Below are 15,004 nucleotides of genomic sequence, written 5' to 3'. Positions count from 1 at the left end.
GGGAGTAGTGGTCTGGAGTGAATTTTGGAAATTCTTGATGTGAAGAGCAGGATCAGTTATACCATTATAATCTTTCAATAAGGGATATTTAAACCTCCTTGGCATCGGTTAGCCCAAGATATCAGTAATAAATGGAATTTCGGTCTCTATTGCTATTGAACCTTTAGTCTGAAATCCTTCATCCTTCATTGCCTGTCGAAGCTCTTATTTGATGAGACTCAAAACTTCTTCCTTCAGTGAAAACTCCTTTTCCTGTTGCTTCGGTCGCTCTAAACCACGACGATCAGAAGACTTGGACACTCCTGAGTTTCTTTTGTGTGCCTCATAGTGCCAAATCAAAGATTCGGTAGAATCATGACGATCATTCCTTCGCCTCTTCGGGGACCTTGAATCTCTTCTTCTTGTTGTTGGTCCCGTGCAACGTGACAAGATTAGTTCCAAGGGGGGGGGGGGGGATAGGAACTATTCTAAATTTTTGTCTGTTAATGTTGACTTCTTTTCTTTAAAAGAAGATTTACACAGCGGTGCTGAGTAGTTTAAGACACAAGCTTAGTCAACTAGTGACTAACTCTGTTTCTTTTCTTGAGTCATGAGATAGCACTTGAGTCTATTCCTGAACTCAGCTTCTCAGTGCACTATACTCAGAGTGAGTCCGTTACTTAGTCAGTTTTATAGCAAGCAATTTATATAAAGGAGTTAAGGGTTAGAAATATGTTACTCAGCAGACGTATCCTGGTTCGGCCTCTCCGCCTACATCCAGTCCCCGGAATTCCTTTCGAACTTTTTGAATCCTCTACTGAGCTCTTTAAAGGTAGAGCATGAAACCTTTTACAACAGAAGCTAAGTATACAAGAGTACCTTCCTCTATTCCTCTACTCACTCCTATCTCTACTACTGAGTACTATACCGAGTACTCAGCTTCTCCTTTCTATACTTCTAGAAATGATAAGTGTTCGTCCTAAACAACAATTGCTAAGACACTTTAGATGAATAAGATCACTCTAGACTTTTACACAAGATTGGAATTGGTGTAAGATTTGCTTTGATTTTCTCACAGAACTTCGAATATCAATTTGGTCAGCGTTTCGACTTGATTGAAGATCTGCATCGAATGAAGCATTTGAGAGGCCTATTTATAGTGACACTTGAAGCACCGATGATTTCGAATTTCGAAATAACCGTTGGTGGGAAACGGCTTCCTGTCGCTTTCACTCAGTACGTGCTCAGCGTCCTCGGCCAATAACATTCTTGTATCTTCTGTCTCCGGCAGTGCTCAGTAGCTTTTCATCAGACAAAACAGAATGTTTCCACATTTATAGTAAAGTCTTCCAGACAGCTTTCTGCGTCTTCTGAGCTTTACCCAAAGTAGAAATACTTTGTCTCTAAGTTTGTTCAGATCAACTGCTGACTGGACTATCTTGCCGCTCAACTCAGCAGCTTCATCTTGAAGTTATTTAGACGAAGGCTTCTCGATCCTTCTCAAAGCTGGGCTTGCATTTTACTCAGTACGACTGTGTTTTGGTCTTCTTGGGCCGTGAGGCTATGATCCATTGACTTGGGCTTGACTCTCTTTCATGGGCCTTGGGGCCATTTAACTTAATGTCTTATAAATCAAATAACTCAACATTGAACGAACACATTAGTGTGAATAAATCAAAACGTTTAAATTTAATGTGTTAGAATATTTTTTTATCATTAATATGAATAATTTTGTCAAATCAAAATCATGTGGAAAGGTGTTTCAACAAACTCCCCCATTTTGATGTTGGCAAAAATATTCAGTAAGGAACTTAGTGTTGAGCTCCCCCATGATAGTTGACCTAGATTTCTTAAGATACCCCCCCGTAAGGGTTGAGCCGCTGACTTAGTTTTACTTTAAACATTTCAAGGTTTAATCAAGTAAGTCTAAAGTCAGTGTTCAGAGTTAGGTCAGCGCTTGGAACATTTCCTCTTTACTCAGTTAAGTTACGCGGAAGGTTAAGTTTAGATATCAGAGTAAGCTGAGTAGTTCTTTTGTTCAATGAGTTTTAGTTAAGAAGACATGTGAGAGAGATCATATCTATAGATCAACACAGCAGACAAACATAGAGCGATATGAACCGATAGCATAGATGATTTAATGAAGATACAATAATTTTCAGCACAAAACATGTCATCAGCAAGTACATATGTTTACAACTATCTATCGCCTAATGTTGACAGACACTTGGGGTTGAGTGCTAGGAGGGTCAGCAGAAGTGGAACCAAGATGTTGTTTCTTTTGTTGAGTTCCAGCTGGGTGTTTATCTTTCTCCCCCTTTTTGCCAGCATCAACGGGCTGAGGGACAGCAGCATAAAACGTCCCTTGATCAACAGCATGAGTCAGTAGGGTGGAATACTGTTGGAGTTGAGCCGTACTGTGCTTAAGCCCGTCAAAGACTTTGATCCCACCAGCCATGTTGGATGCCGGAATGTCCATATGAGAACTGATGACGCTGAGTATAAATTGAAGGGACTTGCGCATCCAGCTCATGGTGTCGGTCATCATGGCGTAAGACTGATGGTACATTTTGAGCAAACCAGTGTCGTAATGGTGGCGCTGGTGAGATTGATGTGTGACATGGTCATAAGTGGCCTTGGCAAGTTGAAAGATCTCAGATGACTTTGCCTGGTCAGTTTGCATCTCCTCTTTCGATAAGTTGAGCAGGCGGATGGCTTCAGCAATTTGCTCTATCGTCCATTGTGAGGAAGAGGCAACCAATTCGTGAGTAGCAGTCAGCTCTGTAAATACTTGAGTGACTTGAACTGACTTAGCCACATCAGAGTTGGTGGCAGATAGATCATTCAGCTTTCCTTCAATTGTGTGCATGTGATGCACCATGTGCAGATGAAGGTTTGCCATTTTGGTAGCAAACTCCTGCTTTGGTTGCTGAGCGACCATATCAGTGAGCACACATAAGAGCTCCTTGAGGCTTTTTAGCTTAGTTAGAAGCTGAGTGATAGTGCCCAGTTGCGTAGGCTCAGCAGAACGACACTCAGTATCAGTGGCATGAGTGCGTTGGATGTCTTGAATCAGTTCTTGAGCAGCTTGTAAAATTCTTTTCCCCGACTGGGAAGAAGTTAGGAAGTGGAGGGGGTCAGCTTGTGAATTCTCAGGAACTGAACCTTGGTTGGCAGCAGGTGGTTGTTCATTTGATTTCTCGCCAATATTGGAGTTGCCTTCAGGATGAGGTGAAGGTTGAGCAACTTGAGTAGCAGACTGAGTGCGGAGATCAGCTGCAGGAATTGATGGATTTGCTAACTGCTCAAGAGGAGGAGTGAGTGGTGCAGTAGCATTGCCTACCTGCTCAGTGTCAGTCGGGAGCTGAGTGTTGACTTGAGGAGGAGTCAGCTCGAAATTTTCCTGAGCAGGGGTTTTATCAGATGCTTGTTCATGTGTTTGAACATCAGGTTCTTCGATCACTTGCTTCGTTGAGTTGAGAGCAGCGGTGTCGGTAGACTTCTGACCTTCAGAAGCGTCAGTTTTGGCATGTTCCTGACCATGAGAAACAGAGGCTTGATTTTCCTTGACTGGCGTTGATTTGGCAAGAGGTTTGGAGAAGAAATTCAAGTCCAATTCAGTCAGGCCAATAATAGGTTCAGGAAGAGGAGAATCCAAAATGTCAAACAGAGGTGGTTTGTGTGACTTCTTCTTATATCGTTTGTCACTTCCTTCTTTAGAAAGGTTTGAAGAAGGGAGTCGGTCAGTGGTGTCGGATGACTCGAGATGGACTTGCTCAGCCTCGGTAGTAGTGGTGTCAACAGTTGACTTAGCACTAGGCTCAGTAGCCGGATTTCTGGAGATTGATTTACTTGGCACACTTTTCTTTTTCTGCTCAGCGGAGACAGACTGTTTCTGTTGATTGTTTGATGGTTGAGTGCTTTTATCAGATTCCTGAGCTCGCAGAAAGAAGGAATCCTTTGGGATAGAGACATCCAGAGGAGTTACATTCAAGGGAGTAACTCTGGAGGCCTTCTTTCTCTTTAGGGGTGGCTCAGTATTCTCTGGTTCATCCTCAGTTTCCTGGTCAGCGACAGGTCGTTTTTGGGTAGCTTTGGTAGGCTCAGCTTTCTTTTTAATTGACTCAGCGGGAGAGGGATTTGTCATTAGTACCTTTAGTCTTTTGACAGTTTGGAGTGCAAGCTTAGCTTTTTCCGTAGCTGATGTGTCTGCCTTTCTCTTTTTCCCTTTATAGGTCGGCTCAGCTTCCTCTTCAGTTTCGATCACCGAATCCTTTCCTTTCTTTGATTTAAAGGGAAGGCTGTGTCCGCGTCCAGTAAGATTTTCAATGGTGATTTCTGTTCCCAGTATGCTTTCCTCATTCTTAAAGCTGATCTTGTGATCTTTGAGAATCTCGGTGATGAGAGATCCCATTCGAAGTGCTCCAGTGCTTCGTTGCATAGCCCTGATCAAGAATACAGGCATATTCAGAGGTTTGTAGTTCAGCATGTGCCATAGGAAACACTGTTCGAAATTGGATGCAGAGGATGTGGCATTGACCTTTGGGTATAAGTAGTTGGTCAGCAGGTAGTGGGCGTGTCTTTGATGCTGAGTAAGTAAAGTGCACGAGACTTCACCGACATGCCCTTCAGGCTTACAGAAAGTGGCGGTGTATTTAACCCTTTTATAGTCATTGGTTTTTCTCAGCTCAGCTCCTTCGTCCTTCAAGTCTAGAAGAATGGCTAGATATGAGCGGCTGATGATGATTTGCTTTTTGTTGACATATGTGACCATAAAATCAACATCGTCTGTAGCAACCAGTAGATTTGAGTAGAACTCAGTTACAAGCCTTGGGTAGGTTTGCCCGTTTAAGGAAAAAAGTTTGGTCCATCCGTTTTTGGATATCCAGTCACTGTAGGGTTTTTCAACTTCGACGAAGCTCTTTGAGAACCAACATAAAGCGACGACATCAAGTCCTTCAACGTCTAAGAACACGGATCGAAAAGTTCTTTCCTCAACCTCTTTTGATTTCTTGCCCTTGTCCTTCTTCTTCTTCTTTGAAGGAGTTGAGTGTTCAGTGTTGGGATCTATACCAAGGATGCTGATCTTATCCATAGGTTTGTCATGCTGACCATGACTAGTGTGAGCCTCATCTTCTAGGGTCTCAACATATTCTTGCTCAGGTGGAGAGTCAGGATTGATGTCTGAGCGATTATCTTCATATTGGTCACTAGAGAGATTCTGGAAATCAGACATGGTGTTCTTGAGAACTTATTTGCAAAAGCTTAGAGATTAGGGATTTAGAGAGAGAAAAGGTTCGAGTGCGAATTTCAAGCGTAGAAGGTAAATAGTGAGAAATTGTTCACTATTTATAGACAATAAATGGTGATTTGAAAGGTCGGAAAGAGTGGTGGGAATTTGAACCATCGAAAGTCAGTTATTACTGACATTAATTGCGAGAAACGGCGCGTGCTTTTACTAATGATGACGCTTATGTCATCCTAGAGACTACGTAACTACGCGTGCAAACCCTATTTGTGCAAGTTTCTTTACTCAGCAACGTAGTTACTCAGCAGTTCAAGTTCTAAGTGTATAAAGCAGTTTTAATTCATTGTATAGTAAAAGATACTCAGCATGTATAACAACTCAGCATGTAATAAATCACTCAGCATGAATTATACTTGGACTTTATTGAAGAGGATTAAACATACCGATAGCTTCTCTAAGTATGTTGAATTGCTCACGAGCCAGCGGCTTGGTGAAGATATCGGCAAGTTGCTCATCCGTTGGGACATAGGTCAGCTTGATCTCTCCCTTGAGTACATGGTCTCTGATGAAGTGATGTCTTATGCTGACGTGCTTCATCCTGTTGTGCTGGATTGGGTTCTTTGATAGGTCAATGGCACTATTGTTGTCACATTTGACTTCAATTGTTTTAGTCTGAACACCATAATCTTCTAGCTGTTGCTTAATCCAGAGGACTTGAGCAACACAGCTTCCAGCAGCAATGTACTCAGCTTCAGTGGTTGACAGGGCTACTGACGACTGCTTCTTACTGAACCAAGACACAAAACAGCTCCCAAGGAAATGACATCCTCCTGAGGTGCTTTTTCGTTCAAGCTTGTCTCGTCCGTAGTCAGCGTTAGTGTATCCAATGAGTGTGAAATCATAAGTATTGGGATACCATAAACCTGCATTCACTGAGCCTTGCAAATATCTAAGGATTCTTTTTACAGCTATGTAATGAGATTCCTTAGGGTTAGATTGATATCTAGCATAATAACATACTGAGAACTGAATGTCCGGTCTACTAGCAGTCAAGTAGAGTAGAGAGCCAATCATACCTCGGTACAATTTGCTGTCTACTGACTTACCATTTTCATCAGTGCAGAGGACAGTGCCAGTGCCCATTGGGGTAGATATTGACTTGCAGTTCTCAAGTTCATACTTCTTTAATATCTCCTTAGCATACTCAGTTTGACTGATGAAGATGCCATTTTTCCCTTGTTTGATTTGAAGTCCAAGGAAGAAGTTGAGTTCTCCCATCATTGACATTTCAAACTCAGTCTGCATCTGCTTACTAAATTCCTTGCACATGGACTCATTAGTGGCACCAAAAATAATGTCATCAACATATATCTGAGCCAGTAGGGTGTCTTTACCCTTCCTCTTAATGAATAAGGTTGTATCAGCTTTACCTCTGACATAATTTCTAGTCAGCAGGAAACTGGTCAGCCTCTCATACCAAGCACGTGGTGCTTGCATGAGACCATACAGAGCCTTTTTGAGCTTATAAACGTGGTTTGGGAACTTGGGATCCTCAAACCCTGGAGGCTGATTAACATAGACTTCCTCGTTTATAACTCCATTAAGGAATGCACTCTTAACATCCATTTGAAATAACTTAAAGTTCATGTAACTAGCATATGCACATAAAATTCTTTTAGCCTCTAGCCTTGCCACTGGGGTGAAGGTCTCACCGTAGTCAATACCTTCCTGCTGACTACAGCCATGAGCTACAAGTCTTGCTTTGTTCCTGACTACGTTCCCTTGTTCATCTAGCTTGTTGCGGAATACCCATCTTGTTCCTATGGTCTTCTGGATTTTTGGGTTTGGCACTAAGTCCCATACTTCATTTCTTCTGAACTGATCAAGTTCTTCTTGCATTGCACCCATCCAGAACTCATCGTGCTCAGCTTCAGAGAAGTTCTTTGGTTCCAAAACTGAGATGAATGCTATGTTGCTGAGGTATCTCCTGAGTTGATTTCTTGTCATCAGGGTGTTTCCAGCAGCATCAAGAATAGCACTCTCTGAGTGTCCTCTTGGTATTCTGATCTCTTTTCGTAGAGTGATGTCTTGAGCTGGTTGTGTTTCAACAATCTCTGCAGGTATAGATTGGTCAGTGAAAAAAATTTGAGTTTCGCTTTTACCTTTGGTCATCCCTTGAGGTAGTGACCCAGCGACTGTTTCTTGGTCAGCAGGTGCTGAGTATGGATCATCCTCAGTCAGCTGATTGTCTTTTCCTGCAGGGTTAGTTTCATCGAACTCAATGTGTACGGACTCTTCTAAGACCTGTGTTTGTTTATTGAAAACTCTATATGCTTTGCTGTTTGTTGAGTAGTCTAAAAAGATAGCTTCATTAGCTTTTGAATCAAACTTAGCAAGGCTGTCTTTAGTATTTAGAATGAAACATTTACAACCGAAGGCACGAAAGTATCCAATGTTGGGTTTTTGTCATTTCCAAAGTTCGTAGGGGTCTTCTTTAATATAGGTCTGACTAGAGCCCTATTAAGTATGTAACAAGTTGTGTTGACAGCTTCTCCCCAAAAGTACTTTGGAAGTCTATTCTCACTCAGCATTGTCCTGGCTATTTCAACCAAGGTTCTGTTTTTCCTCTCAACTACCCCATTCTGTTGAGGCGTTCTAGGAGTAGAAAAGTTATAGTCAATGACGTTGGCTTCACAGAATTCAACAAACTGTTGGTTTTTGAATTCTCCACCATTATCACTTCGGATGTGAGCTAACTTTAGGTCTTTATTATTTTCAAGTTTTCTTACTAATGTTGAAAATGTCTCAAAGGTTTCATCCTTGCTACTCAGCAAGATGATCCAAGTGTACTGAGAAAAGTCATCTACAATGACCAAGGAAAATCTCCTATCATCCAAGCTCAGCGGCAGGACTGGTCCGAAGAGATCCAAGTGCAGCAACTCTAGTGGACGCTTGGTTGAGACAATGTTTTTACTGTGAAAAGATTTTTTAGTTTGTTTTCCATACTGACAAGCATTGCATAATTGATCCTTTTCGAACTTAAGTTCTAGCAGCCCCTCAACTAATTGCTTTCTTACTAATTTGGCCAGGAGGTCCATGCTTACATGACCAAGTCTCCTGTGCCATAGCCAGGAATTTTCTTCCTTTGACACTAAGCATATATTTTTTGAAAATTTCTTTTCCAAATTCAGCATAAAGACATTATCAACACGAGGGGCAGTTAAAATTAATTCATTTTTTTCCCTCGAGTATTTTACATCCAGTGTCATCAAATATAACTTTTCTACCGTTGTTACACAGCTGAGCTACGCTCAGTAAGTTATATTTAAGTCCACTGATTAGGGACACTGACTCAATAGTAGGATTACCACCAACGGTTCCTGACCCTACTATTTTACCCTTTTTGTTGTCTCCGAAACTTACGCTTCCACCTCGTTTACGCACAAGTGTGATGAACTGAGTTTCATCACCTGTCATATGCCTCGAGCATGCGCTGTAAATGTACCACATCTTTGACTTCTCAGCACACCTCAGGCTTACCTGCAATATAACTAGTTATCTTTAGGTACCCAAGTCTTTTTGGGTCCTTGGTTGTTAGGCTCAGCAGGTGAAACATCCTGTTTAATCTTATGACGATACACTTTGACAGTGTGCCCATTTTTCCCACAGAAGTCACAGCTAACCTTCCGTTGGGGATATCTCACTGGCTGGTCAGCACCCCAATGCTAAGCATGCCAGCACACCTTTGTGGTGTGTCCTTTCTTCCCACAGAATTCATACTGGAACATTTCGCTGAGGATTCCATCTCTGCTGACTAGTACTTCGGTACTGAGTGTTCAGAGGAATATTTCTTTTATTCGGAACCTTGAATTGGTTCTGAATAGATGTGATGTCCTTTCTCAGTTTCTTAGAATCTGATTGGACCTCAGAGACAAACTTGTGCATAATTTCCATGTTGTTATGCAAAGTTGAGTTGTCTTGGAGAAGATATCGAAGGTCACTGAGTTTGACCTCTTCAATCTCATCACATCGCCTGCTGAGTGCTCTAACCTTCTTGTTACACTTTTTGATAAGTGTGTAGAGGTCACTCAGGGCATTTATCAGTTCATTTCTGGGCAGGGGTAGTGACATTACCTCAGCTGAGTGTTCCTCATTGTCAGATGCAATGGAGGGGTCAGCATGCTCAGAAACACAAGGCTCAGCAAGCTCATCAGCCATGAAGCAAACCTTTGCTGACTCGGTGGCACCAGCTTCTGATGATGATGACTCATCACTGTCACTTCAGGTGGCCACCATTGCCTTCTTACTGTTCTTCTTTTCCTTCTTCAAGGTAGGGCAGCTTGATTTGATATGGCCAGTTTGATGGCATTCAAAGCATGTGATGGGATTTGAACTATCCTTTTTGTACTGGTTGTCGTTGGACTCAGCTTTGTACTTATCAAACTTCTTGTAAGGCTTCTTGGAATATTTATCACTTTTTCTGAACAACCTCTTCATTTTTCTAGTGAACATAGCCATTTCTTCATCGTCTGTTGAGCTCCCATCAGTGAAGTCAGCTTTCATGACAAGAGACTTTTGCTTCTTGTCCTCAGACTTCTCCTTCACCTCAAAGTTCTTCATTGAGATCTCATGGGTCAGCAGAGATCCAATGAGTTCATCATACTTGTAGGTGGTCAAGTCTTGAGCTTCCTCAACAGCAGTTTTCTTGGCTTGCCAGCTTTTGGGAAGACTCCTCAGTATCTTCTTGACTTGCTATTCCTCAGTAAAGATCTTGCTAAGTCTTTTGAGCTTGTTGATTATGTTGGTGAATCTTGAGTTCATTTCAGAGATTCCTTCACCATCATTCATTTCAAATAGCTCGTATAACCTCATGTGCTGGTTTACCTTGGACTCCTTAACTTTGCTGGTTCCTTCATAGGTGACCTCCAGTTTCTTCCAGATTTCCTGTGCTGACTCACAACCTGAAATTTTATTGTACTCTGCAGCATCTAACGCACAGTGAAGCATGTTTATAGCCGAAACATGATTTTGTAGCTTCTTGAGGTCATCTTCTGTCCACTTAGCCTCAACTTTAACAATCATTTGGCCGTCAACAGTTTCAACAGGAACAAATGGGCCTTGGACTATAGAAAGCCATGCACTCATATTTGTTGCCTGAATGAAATTTTTCATTCTGTTCTTCCAAAAGGTGTAGTTAGACCCAAAGAACAGAGGAGGCCGAGTAATGGACAATCACTCAGGAAGAATCTGAGTTGACTGATTTCCTGGGAGGAAACGAGTGCTGTTCTCAGCCATTGTGGAGATCAGCTCAAGATAGTTATATCTTGCTCGGTGAGCTTTTAAGCTCTGATACCACTTGTTGGTCCCGTGCAACGTGACAAGATTAGTTCCAAGGGGGGGGGGATAGGAACTATTCTAAATTTGTGTCCGTTAATGTTGACTTCTTTTCTTTAAAAGAAGATTTACACAGCGGTGCTGAGTAGTTTAAGACACAAGCTTAGTCAACTAGTGACTAAGTCTGTTTCTTTTCTTGAGTCAGGAGATAACACTTGAGTCTATTCCTAAACTCAGCTTCTTAGTGCACTATACTCAGAGTGAGTCTGTTACTTAGTCAGTTTTATAACAAGAAATTTATATAAAGGAGTTAAGGGTTAGAAATATGTTACTCAGCAGACGTATCCTGGTTCGGCCTCTCCGCCTACGTCCAGTCCCTGAAATTCCTTCCGAGCTTTTTGAATCCTCTACTGAGCTCTTTAAAGGTAGAGCACGAAACCTTTTACAACAGAAGCTGAGTATACAAGAGTACCTTCCTCTATTCCTCTACTCACTCCTATCTCTACTACTGAGTACTATACCGAGTACTCAGCTTCTCCTTTCTATACTTCTAGAAATGATAAGTGTTTGTCCTAAACAACAATTGCTAAGACACTTTAGATGAATAAGATCACTCTAGAATTTTATACAAGATTGGAATTGGTGTAAGATTTGCTTTGCTTTTCTCACAGAACTTCGAATATCAATTTGGTCAGCGTTTCGACTTGATTGAAGATCTGCATCGAATGAAGCATTTGAGAGGCCTATTTATAGTGACACTTGAAGCACCAGTGATTTCGAATTTCGAAATAACCGTTGGAGGGAAACGGCTTCCTGTCGCTTTCACTTAGTACGTGCTCAGCGTCCTCGGCCAATAACATTCTTGTATCTTCTGTCTTCGGCAGTGCTCAGCAGCTTTTCCTCAGACAAAACAGAATGTTTCCACATTTATAGTGAAGTCTTCCAGACAGCTTTCTGCGTCTTCTGAGCTTTACCCAAAGTAGAAATACTTTGTCTCTAAGTTTGTTCAGGTCAACTGCTGACTGGACTATCTTGCCGCTCAACTCAGCAGCTTCATCTTGAAGATACTTAGATGAAGGCTTCTCGATCCTTCTCAAAGCTGGGCTTGCGTTTTACTCAGTACGACTGCGTTTTGGTCTTCTTGGGCCGTATGGCTATGATCCATTGACTTGGGCTTGACTCTCTTTTATGGGCCTTGGGGCCATTTAACTTAATGTCTTATAAATCAAATAACTCAACATTGAACAAACATATTAGTGTAAATAAATCAAAGCATTTAAATTTAATGTGTTAGAATATTTTTTTATCATTAATATGAATAATTTTGTCAAATCAAAATCATGTGGGAAGGTGTTTCAACATTTGTCACTAACTTCGGCCTAACTGGAGAAAGTGTGTGATGACGTCCTTAATACCGAGGACCACCAGACCTCTCTCTAGACCTTCCCCTTCCAACCTCTGGATGAGATTCTTTGGAAAGATTTCTCTTCTTAGGACATGTTTTCATTGTGTGATGATTAGTAGGACAGGCAACAAAACTGTTGGAAATAGGGCTAAGGTATAGCAGCGGAAATATAAAAACTTTTAGCCTACTTCCTTTTAACCATAGGATCCGTTAATCGTTATTTCATATAAAGAGGGATAAGAAGATATACCTTTCGATGATCAATCTACCGTTGCAAACGAAGTGCCCACAACTTCAAAGGAGATGTAAACTGTTTACCAATCTGCCCCTATTCGAAATAGACCTTCCAGACCTCCGAACGACGATCCCTTCGGTGGAAACGTGGAAGAATGTGTCTAGCAGCTACTGTCCAAAGATCGCGACGATCCGACGGTTCAATCTTCGGGAATCCTCGAAATAGTGAACTGACCTGATGTAGGCGAAGAAAAACGAATTTCTCCCTTTTGATTGTTTTTCTTCTTTCGTGAACACGGTGAGGTTAAATTAGAATCAACCCTTATGAGATGTAACCAAAATAGATTACCTCTAATTAACCAACACAAGATCAAGGAGAAAGAGGGATGAATTAGATTAATCAATCGATGGAATGCCGAATGAATTCTTGTCCACGAACTTGGGGATGGAATTCACTTTCTCTCTCTAGCTAGTAGATTTCGAAAATCACAAGGGGTGGGGCTAGAGTGTGTGTCGAAATTCACTAGGTAAGGGGTATATATATTATCTTGTCTCTAAACCCTAGTTAGATAGGATTAGGTTACTTAATAGCAATCCAATTCGGAATAGGATTTCTAATTATTATCTTACTATATATCTAATATAATTAGGATAATAATAAGTAACCTAGTTATATAATAATAGGAGGACATTAATCCAATTAATAACTCCTAACTTGATTATCTCTTAATTAATTTAATTTCACAATCCTAATCCAATTAGGAAGAGTGGAATAAATTAATTCCCTTCCTTTAATACATATAATTTCGACCCCCTTATCCATGGGTCTTACTGGGCTCAACTGGGCTTCCATCTATTAATCAGATCCATCTCTCTTTTGTTTCCAAGTCTTATGTGTGATCCATTAGGTCCTTACTACTTCTGGCCGTATGCAACTATTAAATTAATTTCTCCAAGAATGATATTTAATCATTGCATAACGGAATGATGAACAGAGCATGTTATCGGCATGTCCGTAATCATTCCCCCAGAGTCCGTTAAGAAGACAGGTTGATTCTGCCGTTAACCCTTCCGTATTAGTTACAGTATAATTCGATCCTTTATCAACTACATCCTTGAACTGAATCTTATGACTATGGATGATGTCAAGTCATATATAGCGAGACGTTCGTTTTACTTGTACAGGCCGAGTCAACTCAAATAGATAGGTTAAGTGAAATCTGTATTTCTACTCTTAAGCTATCACCTTGCAAGGATTTAGAGTCGAGTCTTCCACAAGCGATCCTTGGACGTATCTCCCATTCGTCGGGAGTGATAAATGCTCAATCCAATGTATAACTACCCTGGCATTACCTCCTGTGACACCCAACCTTTGCAGTTCACACCCCAGAGTCATCTCTGTTAAGGATCGTGGGACCACGCGATCAAAGTCTCACATTCAGTAATTCAGGATGACCAATTAACATTCCTTTGAGTCTGAGGATTATTTATACCTATTAATACCAATGAGATGAACAGGTGGCAAGGACGAATCTACCCATCCTGTTATCTCAAATCGGATCCCCAATCCTAATGAACGACGTTTCATCGGATCTATGTAACTGTCCAGATATCTATATATGTGAAGCTTGTGAGATCAGCTTTCTGTCGGACAGAAGACATTGTTACATACAAGTCTCAACAGTGATATGTCAATCCTAAACATCTCACTTGACTTGGGGTGGTTTTAAGTTTATTAGTTTATTATAAAGTCTTGTCTCACTTCATGCTTGTATGAACACTTTATAATCACTTTAAACAAACTTACGGATTTCCTTTTATTAGACTTTATTTAGTGCTGTAAAAGGGTTTGCCTTTATATAGTTATCAAACATATATCTTATTAAAACAAATGATATAAAGAACAATTCATTTACAATAAGTTTGCATCCTACAACCATTGTCTTTAGGACACTAAACCCCAACATACTCCCACTTGGACTAAAGCCAATTGTTTCTAAAACTTATCCCAATAGAAGTCAAATGATGATCATGTACTTTCTGGGCTAACGGCTTTGTCAACGGATCTGCAACGTTGTCCTCGGAAGGTACTCTTTCTATTCTCACATCTCCTCTAGCCACAATCTCTCTGATGATGTGGTATCGCTTTAGGTAGTGTTTGGATGCATTATGAGACCGTGGTTCCTTTGCTTGCGTAATGGCTCCATTGTTATCACAGTACAGAGTAATGGGATTGACAATGTCAGGCACCACTCCTAGTTCTGTAATGAACTTTCTAATCCAAACCGCTTCCTTTGCCGCTTCCGCAGCAGCGATGTACTCTGACTCGGTCGTAGAGAAAGCCACGCTTCCCTGCTTGGAACTCTTCCAACTGACCGCGCCCCCATTCAAGATAAACAGGTATCCTGATTGGGATTTAAAATCATTCTCATCTGTGAGATGACTAGCGTCTGAAAATCCTTCAATTTTCAGATCTCCTTCTCCGTACACTAGGAACATATCTTTAGTCCTTCTCAAGTACTTAAGAATGTTCTTGACGGAAATCCAATGCTCGTCTCCCGGATTCCCTTGGTAACGACTCGTTACTGATAACGCGAACGCTACGTCAGGTCTAGTGCATAGCATAGCATACATAATCGAACCGATCGCGCTGGCATACGGGACTACAGCCATGCGTCGTTTGTCATCATCAGTTTTAGGACATTGATGATTGTTTAACTTCACTCCATGTACCATGGGTAAGTTACCTCGTTTCGATTCAAGCATGCTAAACCGATTTAGCACCTTTTCAATGTATGTAGCCT

This window comes from Euphorbia lathyris, chromosome 7 (genome assembly GCF_963576675.1).
Source record: "Euphorbia lathyris chromosome 7, ddEupLath1.1, whole genome shotgun sequence".
NCBI classification, from domain to species: domain Eukaryota; kingdom Viridiplantae; phylum Streptophyta; class Magnoliopsida; order Malpighiales; family Euphorbiaceae; genus Euphorbia; species Euphorbia lathyris.
Note: the sequence above shows the minus strand (reverse complement) of the source record.